The 15,447-nt window shown below is 41.9% G+C and overlaps 1 protein-coding gene and 1 long non-coding RNA gene across 3 annotated transcripts in view; one reads left to right on the top strand and one right to left on the bottom strand.

The window, feature by feature from the left end:
- The window catches only part of LOC121690252 (C-type mannose receptor 2-like), a 1,098,322-nt gene that overhangs the window by 1,040,719 nt on the left and 42,156 nt on the right, over positions 1 to 15,447 (top strand). The window lies entirely within an intron of this gene.
- On the bottom strand, positions 1,782 to 11,071 carry LOC121690293. 2 transcript variants are annotated; one of them, XR_006025026.1, is made up of 3 exons: positions 10,960 to 11,071; positions 4,010 to 4,130; positions 1,782 to 2,385 (listed from the first exon to the last, which is right to left on the bottom strand). It is a non-coding gene; the product is annotated as an uncharacterized LOC121690293 (long non-coding RNA). The 2 variants fall into 2 exon arrangements; XR_006025027.1 differs by lacking the exon at positions 1,782 to 2,385 and adding an exon at positions 3,852 to 3,890.

The raw sequence follows: 15,447 nt of genomic DNA on the forward strand, positions 1-15,447 counted from the left end.
TTAACAAATGAGCAACTGTAATTTAAAAGTGTTTGTTCTAAATTGCCCTGAGGTGAGGTACATCTTTACATGCTGTGTATCATCCATTCGGTCTGTGGTGAACTCTGCTTGATGATCTACAGGGTAAAGAACGAACTGGAGAGACCACAGCCATGCAGTCGCTATTGCTTACGTTTCCGGTCATAATGCGGACAGACAATCTATCAAACTTCGACATCAACCTATCAAAGTTTTCCCACATTCAATGAAGGTCCTTCACATATTTAGTAAAGTCGTCAAAGTATCTGGTTTGTTTTTTGTAAGACTTAAATTTACTTAGGGTACTCAGTCAGACGCACATTCAAGATTTTGCTTTTCATCACACGTGGCAGGCTATTTTATACACCACAAAAAAAGTTTACATTGATAATAAACTGAATGATCTTTTATCTTCAAATCAACCTGAATATCATAGCTAATTCTGTATGAATAAATCCGTTGTTTACACAACCTGATGTGTTTTACACAAAGCCTTCTGTTCCATTTAATTTTCTTCCATTTTGTTTTTGACATCAACTACCTTGACATGATATTGACAATGACATGTGCAGGGCGCAGCAAAAACTAAACTTACATTCGTATTTATCTATATAACTTTCTTACCGACTAGAGAGAGTTTCCCACCAACTAGACAGTTTGTCACAGACTAGAAACATTTCCTTGTACCAACATGTGAATATACACCGAGTGATATGGCAACAGTGAACGCTGTACATTTTGTTTTAGAAAGTGTGCATTTCAGTTAATAATTGCATGTTAAAATCTGTGGTCTGTTTTACAATCCAGCAAAACAGAGATGGGATGGAGATGGGACGGTTCATGCTCACCCAATAACTGAGCAGCCTATCTTCACAGATCAATTCTCAGGCTCAGGTCCCTCTTACGTGTACATTTCATGTGTTAATTTCACAATTCATCTTCTTGCTCACTCTGAAGGGCTGCAGTTTGGCATTAGTCCTCCAGAGGGAGCTACACACACAGGAAGTGAGAAGAAATTCTCCTAGTAGGCTACCTAACCAGCCCAGACGTGAGCAGGTAGAGTGGTGGACCCCCACAGAGCATAGGAGAGGAATATGATGAGCCTGATCCTCCCATCGCCATTCCAGAGGGTAAGCTAATCATCCATGGGCACACTGGCCTGGTTGGCACCAGACCACATATTTGGGGCAGCCGTGGCCTACTGGTTAGCGCTTCGGACTTGGAACCGGAGGGTTGCCAGTTCGAATCCCGACCAGTAGGCACGGCTGAAGTGCCCTTGAGCAAGGCACCTAACCCCTCATTGCTCCCCGAGCGCCGCTGTTGTTGCAGGCAGCGCCGGGATTAGTGTGTGCTTCACCTTACTGTGTGTACACTGTGTGCTGTGTGTGTTTGACTAATTCACGGATTGGGATAAATGCAGAGACCAAATTTCCCTCACTAGGTGGCGCTATACATGAAATAAGTGGTTATGGAATGGGTTGACATGGCCCCTTGAGATCAACATACGGAAAAAAAAATGGTCCTCCTAAACCCTACGGTTCTCGAGATATTCACAGAAAACTGTGTCTGCCCTACCCTCCTTTCGGGGTGTCCAGTCCAGCGGGGGGGGCTACAGACCAAAACGAAAAACAATGGTTTCATGCTATTCATGTGGGGTTACATGCCCACCAAGTTTCGTGTACCCCGGTCTTTCAGTGTCCCGGGAATCCTTGATGGAAATTTTGACATGCGGAAAAAAAAATAAATAAATAAATAAAAATCGCTGCGCGGCGGTCATAATGACTGAGAACTCCTCTTCTACTTGACCATGCACTAGCACTAGCACCATAAGGTGATCTGCCGACAGTGTCCATTTTGTGAAAGTCAACCCATTATTGAAGTATGCCACACATATTGAAACGGCTACAGGTAACATCCATATATATATCCATATCCATGAGCCTATTTCCTGCATTGAGAGTAGACCGTGTGGCTGTCAGAGATCATCCAGACGACTTCTTAAATAGGAGAGCATGAAGTCCATCTCCGCCTCATGTCCACGTCTCCACATGTCCTGAGCAACCAGCTTCATCTCCTCCATCTTAAAGTCTCCACATGTCCTGAGCAACCAGCTTCATCTTCTCCATCTTAAAGTCTCCACATGTCCTGAGCAACCAGCTTCATCTTCTCCATCTTAAAGTCTCCACATGTCCTGAGCAACCAGCTTCATCTCCTCCATCTTAAAGTCTCCACATGTCCTGAGCAACCAGCTTCATCTTCTCCATCTTAAAGTCTCCACATGTCCTGAGCAACCAGCTTCATCTTCTCCATCTTAAAGGCAGCTAGTAGAAGAGGAGCCTCATCACTGTCCTTTTCTCCCACTGTCATCTGTGGCCAATTAAAATGAACAAACAGTAAACACTCAGAGCGTGTGTGTGTGTGTGGTGCATATGTGGAATTCTGTAGTCATCTCAAATGCATTGTATATAATACAGCGGCCTCACGTGATAGAATGTGGTATTACAAGAGAGCCAGCCCGGCACTAGTTGGTTTGCATGGCAAGACAAAAACTGTCCAGATTACAGGAACAATTTATATGAAGTTTTTAGGCCAGAATCTGAGTGTTATGGCTGGCTTAGAAGCCGTTACAGTACATGATTTGGAGATGGACATCAGAGTTTATAAAAAATATTGTATTTTATTGCAATAAATCAATATTCTTAAAATCTATCTGTAAAATCTAGCTTCTTTTCCACACCTTCAGGTGTAGTGTGTCAGGATCCTGCAGGGACTGACTTACTTTTGTCACCCTGGTGGCCATTTTGTGTATTGTCCTGTGTTTGTTTACTTTTGCTGTTCCCCATATGCTCTGTTTACCTGTCTGCTGTCATGTGACTGTCTCCACCCCTTTTTCCTTATATGGTCTGCACTTCCTGTCTTGTTAGTTTCCCTCCGTTTCTGCTCACACCTGTTCCCTGTTATTGTCTTGTTGGTTTCGTCCAGTCCTCTGTCTTTGTGTTAATTAGTATGTGCATTACTACCCCCTGTTCCTCTGTCCTTTGTCAGTTCGTCTCTCTGTTTGTCCTGTCAAAAACTCTCGTCTTGGCAGATTCTTGTAAGTTTGTAATGCTTGTATGGTTTGTAGTAATAAAAACTTCTGCTGGAAAGAGTCTTACGCTTGGGTCCTGTCCTGCCTTAAACCTGACATGTAGGGGCTGATTTTGCTGATCTGGAGTGCAGAGGGGTGTAACACTGAGAAATACTGAAATGGGACATTTGCTGAATTTAAGAAAACAGACGAATTTGTAGAGCAGTGCGATGTCATGTAAAAATCATATATCTTTCATGCAAAGAGTGATGCTGACTCCAACCCAAGAAGCAGATCTTCCCCCGGCCTACTCCAGATTAATTAAGATATTGTATGACGTCTCTGCTCTCTTAATTCAGTATCCTACTGGTACCCCTCCCTCCACATTTCACTGTGCACACTTGTCCATCTTCAAATTGTAACATTATTTTCTCTAGACTTTGAAGTGAAATTGCCAATGAGTGCCAAAAAGATCAGCTCAATCGGTTGTTTCACAATCTTATTCATTAAAGGTAAACTATGCAGTATTGGCAATTTCCTCACTGTTTTCTCGGTTTTTGCTTCTTTTTCTCTGGCTTTGTCATGACGAATGTCTGAGAAACTCCATCGCTACCTTTTTCTAGCCGGTGCCTGGCGTGTATGTGTATTTGAATGCAGTAAAGCAATTTGTTACACTCGTTATATTTCCTGACACTGAGGCCGTCGACCCGCCGGCCGACAGTTCCGCTCACAGGCGCTAGGGGGAAGCGAGACGGCCACCATTCAACCCGAAAAAAGTCATATAACCATTCCAATGACTCTAAAGCTGTTAAATAAAGGTAAATTAACCGAAAAAACATATACTTAAACAAAAAGCATATTAAGCTAAAAAAACCTGCACAATGTGCCTTTAACTACAATTATATATCAAGCATCAAGTCTTACCTTAACAGATTCTACACAGTCTTCCAGTGTGTGGAATGTTGGCCGAATATCCTCCCTGCTGTGACTTCGTCTTGGCTTTGGGCAGTTCATTAATGCTCCACCAGGGGCACTCCAGGGGTTCCTTAGAAAAGATGGGCAGTATAATCAAATGTATTAATAATGTGTGTCTAATTAATTGAAGGGTGGAGTTGCCCCTTTCGGAGTACGTCCTTTATTAGGTTAATGACAGGAAGAGGAAATTAACCAAACAAGGGTCTAGGGTCTAGATTACAAAGGGTCTAGATTACAAACCCAGACTGGTGTTTGTTGCAACTTTCTTTTAAGATAGGCTATGATCATTCCAGTTATGAAATGTCACTGAAATATAAGCAATTAGGCTACACAACCTCTCTAGTTGGTAATTATAGCCTTGAAAAACCTGGAAAATACTTGTTTTTTAATTAGGCTAATGTAAAACAATTTGAAATTCGGTTAGCATGCAGGCTATTTAAGAAGGGGCAGCCGTGGGCCACTGGTTAGCACTCTGGACTTGTAACCGGAGGGTTGCCGGTTCGAGCCCCGACCAGTGGGCCGCGGCTGAAGTGCCCTTGAGCAAGGCACCTAACCCCTCACTGCTCCCCGAGCGCCACCGTTGTAGCAGGCAGCTCACTGCTCCGGGATTAGTGTGTGCTTCACCTCACTGTGTGTTCACTGTGTGCTGTTTGTGTTTCACTAATTCACCGATTGGGTTAAATGTAGAGACCAAATTTCCCTCATGGGATCAAAAAAGTATATATACTTATACTTATTTCTTTATAACAGGATGCTTTTTGTGCCCTTCTCATAGCCTAGGCTACTAATATTTTATACTTGTAACATAGCACATAACACTCCCCTTCAAAGCAATTATAACAATGTCAGTCTTTCATATTACAATAGCCTAATATACACTAAAAAACATTGTATGTTTTTTGTATGTACATCGGTTGCACGTAAATGACCTTAAAAAAAGACCTTAAAACTGTTTTTCCAAAGCTACACCAGCATGTTGATTTTCCAACAAGAGGAGACAACATCCTGGACCTGGTCTACACTACACACAAAGGAGCATACAAAGCCACCCCCCTCCCCCACATTGGACTTTCTGACCATATCACTGTTATGCTAATGCCCGCATACAGACAAAGAGTGAAAGCAAACAAACCGGTTCGCAAGCAGGTAAAAGTGTGGCCTGAGGGAGCCTCTGATGCTCTTCAAGACTGCTTTGACACAACAGACTGGGAAATGTTTAAGCAGGCAGCCACTTACAACAAACAGACAGACATAGAGGAGTATACAGACACTGTAACCTCTTACATCACAAAGTGCATTGATGATGTGACCCACACAAAAGACATCATCACTCGGGCTAACTGGAAGCCATGGCTGACAGGGGATGTCCTCAGGCTGCTGAGGGCCAGAGACAAAGCCTACAGAGCTGGGGATGAAGCTGGCATGAGAACAGCGAGAGCCAACCTGTCCCGTGGCATCAAGGAAGCAAAAAAGGAATACACTCGCAAGATAACCACCCACTTCAAAGACAGCAGGAACGCACAAAGCCTATGGCAGGGCATTCAGGCCATCACGGACTACAAGCCCGCGCCACAGAGCTGTGAGAGCAACATCCCTCTGCTCAACAATCTGAACCGTTTCTTTGCTCGCTTTGAAGCACAAAACAGCACTTGCCCACAGAAGACCCCTCCCCCTCCACACGAGCAGCCCCTGTGCCTCTCTGCCGACAGCGTGAAGAGGACACTTGCTGATATCAACACCCGTAAGGCAGCAGGCCCAGACAACATCCCAGGTCGGGCGCTGAAGGACTGCGCTGAGGAGCTTAAGGATGCCTTCACAGACATCTTTAACACTTCCCTGAAGCAAGCCATCGTCCCATCATGTTTCAAAGCTGCCACCATCATACCTGTGCCGAAGAAAACTGCTCCATCCTGCTTCAATGACTACCGCCCCGTGGCACTGACACCCATCATCATGAAGTGCTTTGAGCGGCTTGTCATGTCACACATCAAATCCATTCTCCCCCCCACCCTTGACCCCTTCCAGTTTGCATACCGAGCCAAACGGTCCACAGAGGATGCAATCTGCTCTGCCCTCCACCCAGCCCTCATCCACCTGGAAAAAAGAGACTCATATGTGAGATTGCTGTTTATAGACTTCAGTTCTGCATTCAACACCATAATACCACAACAACTCATCTGCAAACTTGACAAACTGGGACTCAGTACTTACCTCTGCAACTGGCTACTGGACTTCCTCTGTCAGAGGCCTCAAGTAGTACGTGTTGGCAACAATATCTCAAGCAGCATCACCCTGCTGACGCATGACTGCACTGCAACCTACAGCAACAACCACATAGTGAAATTTACTGACGACACAACTCTGGTGGGTCTCATCTCAAGGGCGACGAGACTCAATACAGGTTGGAGGTCGACCTTCTGACAATAACCTCCTGGTGAACGTCAGCAAGACCAAGGAGATTGTTGCTGACTTCCGTAGAGGTCACACCCAACACCTGCCACTGACCATCGACGGTGCTGTGGTGGAGAGAGTGAGCAGCACCAAATTCCTGGGGGTGCACATCAGTGAAGACCTCTCCTGGACCACCAACACTGCATCACTGGCGAAGAAAGCTCAGCGCCGCCTGTACTTCCTGCGGAAACTCAGGCGAGCAAGTGCTCCACCAGCCATCATGACCACATTCTACCGAGGCACCATTGAGAGCATCCTCTCCAGCTGTATCGCTGTGTGGGGCGGAAGCTGCACTGAATACAACAGGAAAGCCCTGCAGCGCATAGTGAACACAGCTGGAAGGATTATTGGTGCTTCACTCCCCTCCCTGAAGGACATTTACACCTCCCACCTCACCAGCAAGGCGACCACAATTGTGAGTGATGCAAGTCACCCCGCTCACAATTTGTTTGATCTACTGCCCTCTGGGAAGAGGTACAGAAGCCTGCGCTCCCGCACCACCAGACTCACCAACAGCTTCATACACCAGGCTGTTAGGATCCTGAACTCTCTCCCCCCTCTCCCCCCTCCACCCTCAGCTACATAACATCCTGGACTCTTAGACCCACAATGACTGCCTTGCACTACTCCACTTGCACTACTCCACTTGTACACTTGCACACTTGCAACTTGTTGTTGTTGTCCTGAACACTTCTGAACAAACTTCTGCTGCTCTTACATAACTTGCACCACTATGCCACTTGCATACTTAGGTCAAACAAAACTACCTCAGCCATTTATTGGCCTGACTTTTGCACTATTATATTGCAAAAAGGTAAAACATGTTTTGTCTCCACCGTGGGATAGTAGGAAACCCAATTTCGATCTCTTTGTATGTCTTGACATGTGAAGAAATTGACAATAAAGCAGACTTTGTCTGACTTTGACTTTGACTTTGAAATTAAATGGCTTAAAAATAAAAAATCTGCCTGCCTCTATGGGAATTTAACATAGGGGTCAAATACTTATTGCCCCTGTAATTTTAGGAAGAACATTTCTTTATTTACGATACATTCTTCATTCACTCAGTCCTTAAAGGTGGGATTTCTTACAATTGTTTTTTAATAAAGGCATTAAGATCAATTTCTAACAGATGATTTTATATTCCTCTTTTTAGTCAACTTTAGCATAGGTTCAAATACTTATTCTCCCGACAGTATGTATATATATATATATATATATATATATATATATATATATATATATATATATATATATATATATATAATCTATATATATATGCTGAAACTACATTATCAACCTAATTCGCTTCCAATATAGCCTAGAGCACATTTTTGTAGCCTATTTACTTTTTTTTGTCATTTAGTAAGCTCATGTAGAAGACATTTGCAACAAATATCAATCTGGGTTCATAATCTTGACTCAAAAGCATTACCCTCAGGGTCCCTTAGAACAAACAGGTGAGATTTATATTTTGGGAGACAAAGGAAATACATTTTTGAGACAAGATTTATTTCCTTTGGATTGGGATGACTTAGACTTTGTTCTCATAAGTGTGTTAGGCATTGAGCATGCACAAGATATCAGTGGTTTCCAATCAGATATTGCTCTCAAAGATGAATGCTTTTGATTATTGTGGCACAACTCAAGTTACACAAGTTACTTGCATCATCATCTCAATGCCTATTGTCAGTATAGTACAATGCCTCAACCTGTATAGTACAATGTTGTTGAAATGACAAGTATATTTAATGTAACGTTATAATTTAAACATTGCCATTGGAATTGGGAATTAGTTCAAATTGGGTTATCACAGCATGAATAAATTTTGTAAACCGAAATAGAAATGCTTCATTAAAGGTCACTTATTTCATGGATCCAGGATATTATGCATCCTGATAAAGTTCCCTTGGCCTTTAGAATTAAAATAGCCCCACGTCATCAAATACCCTTCACCATACCTAGAGATTGGCCTGGTTCCAATGCAAGTTCAATGCAAATCCGTCTTTCCAATGATTAATGATATGATGCTAGCCTACAAAGGGGCATAGTGCGAAGAAACTTTGCCGGCATAATAATAGCACAATAATAGTCATAAGCGTACTGTCATACAAATGGAAAAACCTAATACAGTCTCTTGGTGACACACATGTACATAACTATTGTGCACATGGGATACTATATTCCCAAAACATTCCATGCATTTCCGATGCCAACATTCCAACACGTCGGATGCTAACATTCCAACACGTCCAATGGCAGGGCACTACACACACGTTTTGGAAAAGAGATAGAAGGTCTGATACCGGAGGCTAAAAATAGGGTATTGCTTTACAATGGCGCAATGCATGCTGAGAGACTCCTCGCTCACCAAAGCTGCTACAGTTAATAACATCTGTGACAATTCTAGTTTACCTTCTGGAATTACTATCACATAAACACAATGGACTTAAATATCTCATGCCTGCCTTAAAGGAGAATTCTGGCGATTTTCCACAAAGATGGTCGAGGTCACCAAATAGCCTATTGTCTGTATGGAAAAAAAACAAACAATCAATCTGTTCTACCTAGCTTGAGTTGCTGCAGCTAACAGCTAGATCTGCCATGCAGCTACTGTGCTACACTCTGGGGGCATGAACATGGGGCAGCTACCGTGCTACACTCTGGGGGCATGAACATTGGGCAGCTACAGTGCTACACTCTGGGGGCATGAACATTGGGCAGCTACAGTGCTACACTCTGGGGGCATGAACATGGGGGCTCATGAATATGCCCCCAGAGTGTAGCACTATAGCTGCCTTGCAGCTTGAGCTGTTGGCTACAGCAACTGGAGCTAGTTGGAACCGATTGTTTTAGTTTTTTCCGTACAGACAGTACTGAGTGACCCAGAGAAATGGAGATCTATGTGAAAAATCTCCGGAATTCTCCTTTAATGATCCTATGTAATCTGTGTAATGTTGACTGCGTGGCTTAACCCTGCACTGCTCAAACTGAAATCTGCAAACTGCGGCACCTCAGATTGGGAGTTGAGAACACTAGCCATTGCACTTAAAGTTCAATATATTATATTTATATTTATATCATTATATTTATATTTATGTTTTATCTTCCATAACCTGCCCATAAACCTGTGCAATGTACTGTACATATATGCATTACATGTATATTAGTTATATAGAATGTCTATTGATACTCTCTGCACATAACCCTCTATACTCCTTACAGTATCTGTTGGTGTAGACATGTCATCTGGAAAACCTGTATTTATCCAACTATACACTGTTGTACATAATTAATCTCTATTGTCTACATAACTGCATAGAATACTGTACTCAATCTGCACTTTGGTATTTAATGCTTATTTGCACTTCTGGTTGGATGTCAACTGCATTTCATTGGCTCTGTACCTGTACTCTGCTAAATGACAATAAAGTCAAATCTGAATCTAATCTAAAGCCCAGGCTGCTAGCTCTCACACTAGCACGTCTCTTAAGCGTCGGGAGGGAGGTTTACACAATGTACATACTGCACAACTACAGTATGCATTAGCTGCCTACTGTTACACCTAGTTATGCACAATGTGAATAAAGCTTATAGGTCAAATGCCTTAATGAAAGTATGTTTATAAGCCATCCATTATAATAGCTATATTCACATCTGTGAATCCATAATGAAAGTAATTGTGGAATCAAAACAAAAAGACAGTTTTGGTTAACAGACCAAAAGAAAAACATGTGCTTTCAAATTCCAGCAAACAATAATCTGTGTGCTTGCAGTTATGCATCCATACAGTGGTGGGCTATACCATCAATGTGCATGACTAAGCTAAGGGGTGTTGTTAGGCCTGATGCGCTAGCAGAGTACATATATATATAATAATAATACATTCTAATACATTAGTAATACATTCTAAAACTGATAGTTCCAGTCCTTGATTGTGATTGGCTGAATTGCGTTCGTTGCCGTTGTAAAATGCAGCATAAACATACACCTTGACCGCATTTCGTTCTATATTAGTGCGCTACCATAACTTGATACAAAAGTTAAAGTAGCTGCGTCTCGACATTGCTTGGCAACCATTCAGATAGAGGAAATATATTTCTTGGCGGAAGAATAATTATCTATGAATAACCTGTTATATTTCTAGTTGCTGTGCCTTTACTTAATGAAACTTGGCCAGGTATTTATAACAGTTTTAGAAAACCAATAAGCCACTCGAGTCCGTAGGTTACACTGATTCTACAACAGCTAGGGGGGTTTTAACAACGCCCCTTAGCTGTTAGAATCAGTGTAACCTACGGCCTCTCGGGGCTTATTGCTTAAATAGAACATAAGTAAACTCTCACAATCAGCCCTAGGCCTATGTGTACCCTTGTCATAGCCTAGTCATGTTTGGTCCTACAGTAGCCTACTCTGTTGCCATAACAGTATAGCATAAACTTACTCACCTTAAATGCAATCATGTCTCAGTCCTTCAAGTTAGAACTAGCCTGATACAATTAGACAAAACATGGCAAACACTGACAAGTGTACTGTATATGAACCTGAGACCTGATGGAGTGTCAGTGTGCACCAACAGGACTGTGCACTTATACAATCTTTTTTGGCACTTAGCCACATCTAGATAACTATTGTGGAATTCCATGGCAACTCTTTCAGTGGCAACATTCCAACAATTCCAATGCCAATATTCCAACACGTCACCTGTGTGGTCCCCCCGGGGTCAGTCCTTGGTCCCATCCTTCTCATCCTGTACATGCTCTTGCCCAACCACGTCATCAGTCCCCATTAAATTTCATGTCATTGCTACGCGGATGACACTCAACTGTACGTAAAAACTGCAGCTGCAGCATCACCTTCGTCTCCATCATTGTCATCATCAGCACCATCATCTCCTCCATCTTCACTCACTGTCTGTCTGAAGGACATAAAGGTGTGGATGGTGTTTTGTTATGCATGTGTGGGTCCCAGGGCTGGAGTGGGGCCACTTTTCAGCCCGGGAGTTTTAGACCCAAGCCCGGCCGATCTGCTGCTCAGAGGCTACTTTTGTTTTTAGGCCTAGGCTACTGCATACACAGATCAAGCTTGAGTTTTGTTATCAATATTTGCATATTTTCATATTCATAGACTTTGCATATTTGCCATATTGGATGATACAAAAAGGCTAATATTTTAATTAATTTAATATGTTGCTTGTGAATAGGTTGACAACGCTACAACGTCCAGTAAAAAAAATATGGAAAAAATCTGGAAGCTTGGCATATTTGGCAGCATTTTTCTCCAATACTTTTCGTCTTTTTTTCCTGGCCTTTTCAGTCCCTCACGGCCTCTTTCTACCATCCATCCTCCCTGACGCTTATCACTACAGTAGTGATAAACCTTTCTGTCCCCTTTTCATAGCCTACTAATGTTTGGTCCCAGTCACCTAGTGAGTCAACCATCTAAATATAGCAATCTGATATGATCTCCAGATGCCACATGTAGCTAACTTAGCTGGGTATCTTTCATGATGAAAGGATAAGGTACTTTACAACCTCTTTTCATACGTCTTTCCACATAATAGGAACATCAAGCAACTAGCTGGTAAAACACGTTTTGGAAAAGAGATAGAAGGTCTGATACCGGAGGCTAAAAATAGGCTATTGCTTTACAATGGCGCAATGCATGCTGAGAGACTCCTGGCTCATCAAAGCTGCTACAGTTAATAACATCTGTGACAATTCTAGTTTACCTTCTGGAATTACTATCACATAAACACAATGGACTTAAATTTTGGACTTAAATATCTCATGCCTGCCTTAAAGGAGAATTCTGGTGATTTTCCACAAAGATGGTCGAGGTCACCAAATAGCCTATTGTCTGTATGGAAAAAAAAACAAACAATCAATCTGTTCTACCTAGCTTGAGTTGCTGCAGCTAACAGCTAGATCTGCCATGCAGCTACTGTGCTACACTCTGGGGGCATGAACATTGGGCAGCTACAGTGCTACACTCTGGGGGCATGAACATGGGGGCTCATGAATATGCCCCCAGAGTGTAGCACTATAGCTGCCTTGCAGCTTGAGCTGTTGGCTACAGCAACTGGAGCTAGTTGGAACCGATTGTTTTAGTTTTGTCCGTACAGACAGTACTGAGTGACCCAGAGAAATGGAGATCTATGTGAAAAATCTCCGGAATTCTCCTTTAATGATCCTATGTAATCTGTGTAATGTTGACTTAACCCTGCACTGCTCAAACTGAAATCTGCAAACTGCGGCACCTCAGATTGGGAGTTGAGAACACTAGCCATTGCACTTAAAGTTCAATATATTATATTTATATTTATATCATTATATTTATATTTATGTTTTATCTTCCATAACCTGCCCATAAACCTGTGCAATGTACTGTACATATATGCATTACATGTATATTAGTTATATAGAATGTCTATTGATACTCTCTGCACATAACCCTCTATACTCCTTACAGTATCTGTTGGTGTAGACATGTCATCTGGAAAACCTGTATTTATCCAACTATACACTGTTGTACATAATTAATCTCTATTGTCTACATAACTGCATAGAATACTGTACTCAATCTGCACTTTGGTATTTAATGCTTATTTGCACTTCTGGTTGGATGTCAACTGCATTTCATTGGCTCTGTACCTGTACTCTGCTAAATGACAATAAAGTCAAATCTGAATCTAATCTAAAGCCCAGGCTGCTAGCTCTCACACTAGCACGTCTCTTAAGCGTCGGGAGGGAGGTTTACACAATGTACATACTGCACAACTACAGTATGCATTAGCTGCCTACTGTTACACCTAGTTATGCACAATGTGAATAAAGCTTATAGGTCAAATGCCTTAATGAAAGTATGTTTATAAGCCATCCATTATAATAGCTATATTCACATCTGTGAATCCATAATGAAAGTAATTGTGGAATCAAAACAAAAAGACAGTTTTGGTTAACAGACCAAAAGAAAAACATGTGCTTTCAAATTCCAGCAAACAATAATCTGTGTGCTTGCAGTTATGCATCCATACAGTGGTGGGCTATACCATCAATGTGCATGACTAAGCTAAGGGGTGTTGTTAGGCACGACGCGCTAGCAGAGTACATATATATATATAATAATAATACATTCTAATACATTAGTAATACATTCTAAAACTGATAGTTCCAGTCTTTGATTGTGATTGGCTGAATTGCGTTCGTTGCCATTGTAAAATGCAGCATAAACATACACCTTGACCGCATTTCGTTCTATATTACTGCGCTACCATAACTTGATACAAAAGTTAAAGTAGCTGCGTCTCGACATTGCTTGGCAACCATTCAGATAGAGGAAATATATTTCTTGGCGGAAGAATAATTATCTAGGAATAACCCGTTATAATTCTAGTTGCTGTGCCTTTACTTAATGAAACTTGGCCAGGTATTTATAACAGTTTTAGAAAACCAATAAGCCACTCGAGCTGACAAGTGTATATGAACCTGAGACCTGATGAAGGAGTGTCAGTGTGCACCAACAGGACTGTGCACTTATACAATCTTTTTTGGCACTTAGCCACATCTAGATAACTATTGTGGAATTCCATGGCAACTCTTTCAGTGGCAACATTCCAACAATTCCAATGGCAATATTCCAACACGTCACCTGTGTGGTCCCCCCGGGGTCAGTCCTTGGTCCCATCCTTCTCATCCTGTACATGCTCTTGCCCAACCACGTCATCAGTCCCCATTAAATTGCATTTCATTGCTACGCGGATGACACTCAACTGTACGTAAAAACTGCAGCTGCAGCATCACCTTCGTCTCCATTATTGCCATCATCAGCACCATCATCTCCTCCATCTTCACTCACTGTCTGTCTGAAGGACATAAAGGTGTGGATGGTGTTTTGTTATGAATGTGTGGGTCCCAGGGCTGGAGTGGGGCCACTTTTCAGCCCGGGAGTTTTAGACCCAAGCCCGGACCACTTTTTTAGTGTTGGTGGAAATTGCATAAATAAAGCAACAGTTCAACTTTTACTATCCTGTAGTTTTTATTAGTATCAATATTCCACTATTCCACAAGTAGGTTGATAAGTTAACAAAAACAGGAAGGAAGAAATAAAGCATTTGAAATGTATCCCACAATTCCACTAAGAGGCATATTGAGCTATTGTTTACATGTTTTTTCTGCATGGGTTAGCTATCATGTTGCTGTTTGGTGATTTACTCCTTTACTACACCCACTTCTGAGCAAACAAGGCATATAGGTTGATCATGTAGCCTACTGCTGTCATATACTGTTCTTTCTTACATTAAATGACTTTAATTAATATGGTTAACTCTCCTCTCCTCTCTACTTGTCCCTGTAGTCATAGCTAATTTCGGGCTCATCATTTTCAGCGGGGGACTGGCTGATCTGCTGCTCAGAGGCTACTTTTGTTTTTAGGCATAGGCTACTGCATACACAGATCAAGCTTGAGTTTTGTTATCAATATTTACATAATATTTGCAAAGTCTATGAATCGCCATATTGGATGACACAAAAAGGCTAATATTTTAATTAATTTAATATGTTGCTTGTGAATAGCTTGACAACGCTACAACAACTACAACAAGCTTGCAGAACTGGTGTCAAAATATGCAACTATCAAGCGCATCATTGTGCATGTTGGAGCAAATGACATCTACAGAGAACAGCTGTATGTCAAAGAAGATTTCAAGGAACTTTTCTCGGCCCTATATGAGCTTGGAATACAAATTTTCATCAGTGGCCCACTCCCAGCAGAGGGAAGCTTTGTATTTTCCAGACTATTCAGTTTAAACACCTGGCTCGCAAAAACATGCTTTTCAGTTGGGATGAATTTTATTGACAATTTTAACCTTTTTTGGAATCGCAGATGGGTGCTGCTAAAATGACTCAAAGTCAATCACTGGCGTCAAACTCCCTGGA

The sequence above is a fragment of the Alosa sapidissima genome, chromosome 18 (genome assembly GCF_018492685.1).
Source record: "Alosa sapidissima isolate fAloSap1 chromosome 18, fAloSap1.pri, whole genome shotgun sequence".
In the NCBI taxonomy this organism is placed as follows: Eukaryota; Metazoa; Chordata; class Actinopteri; order Clupeiformes; family Clupeidae; genus Alosa; species Alosa sapidissima.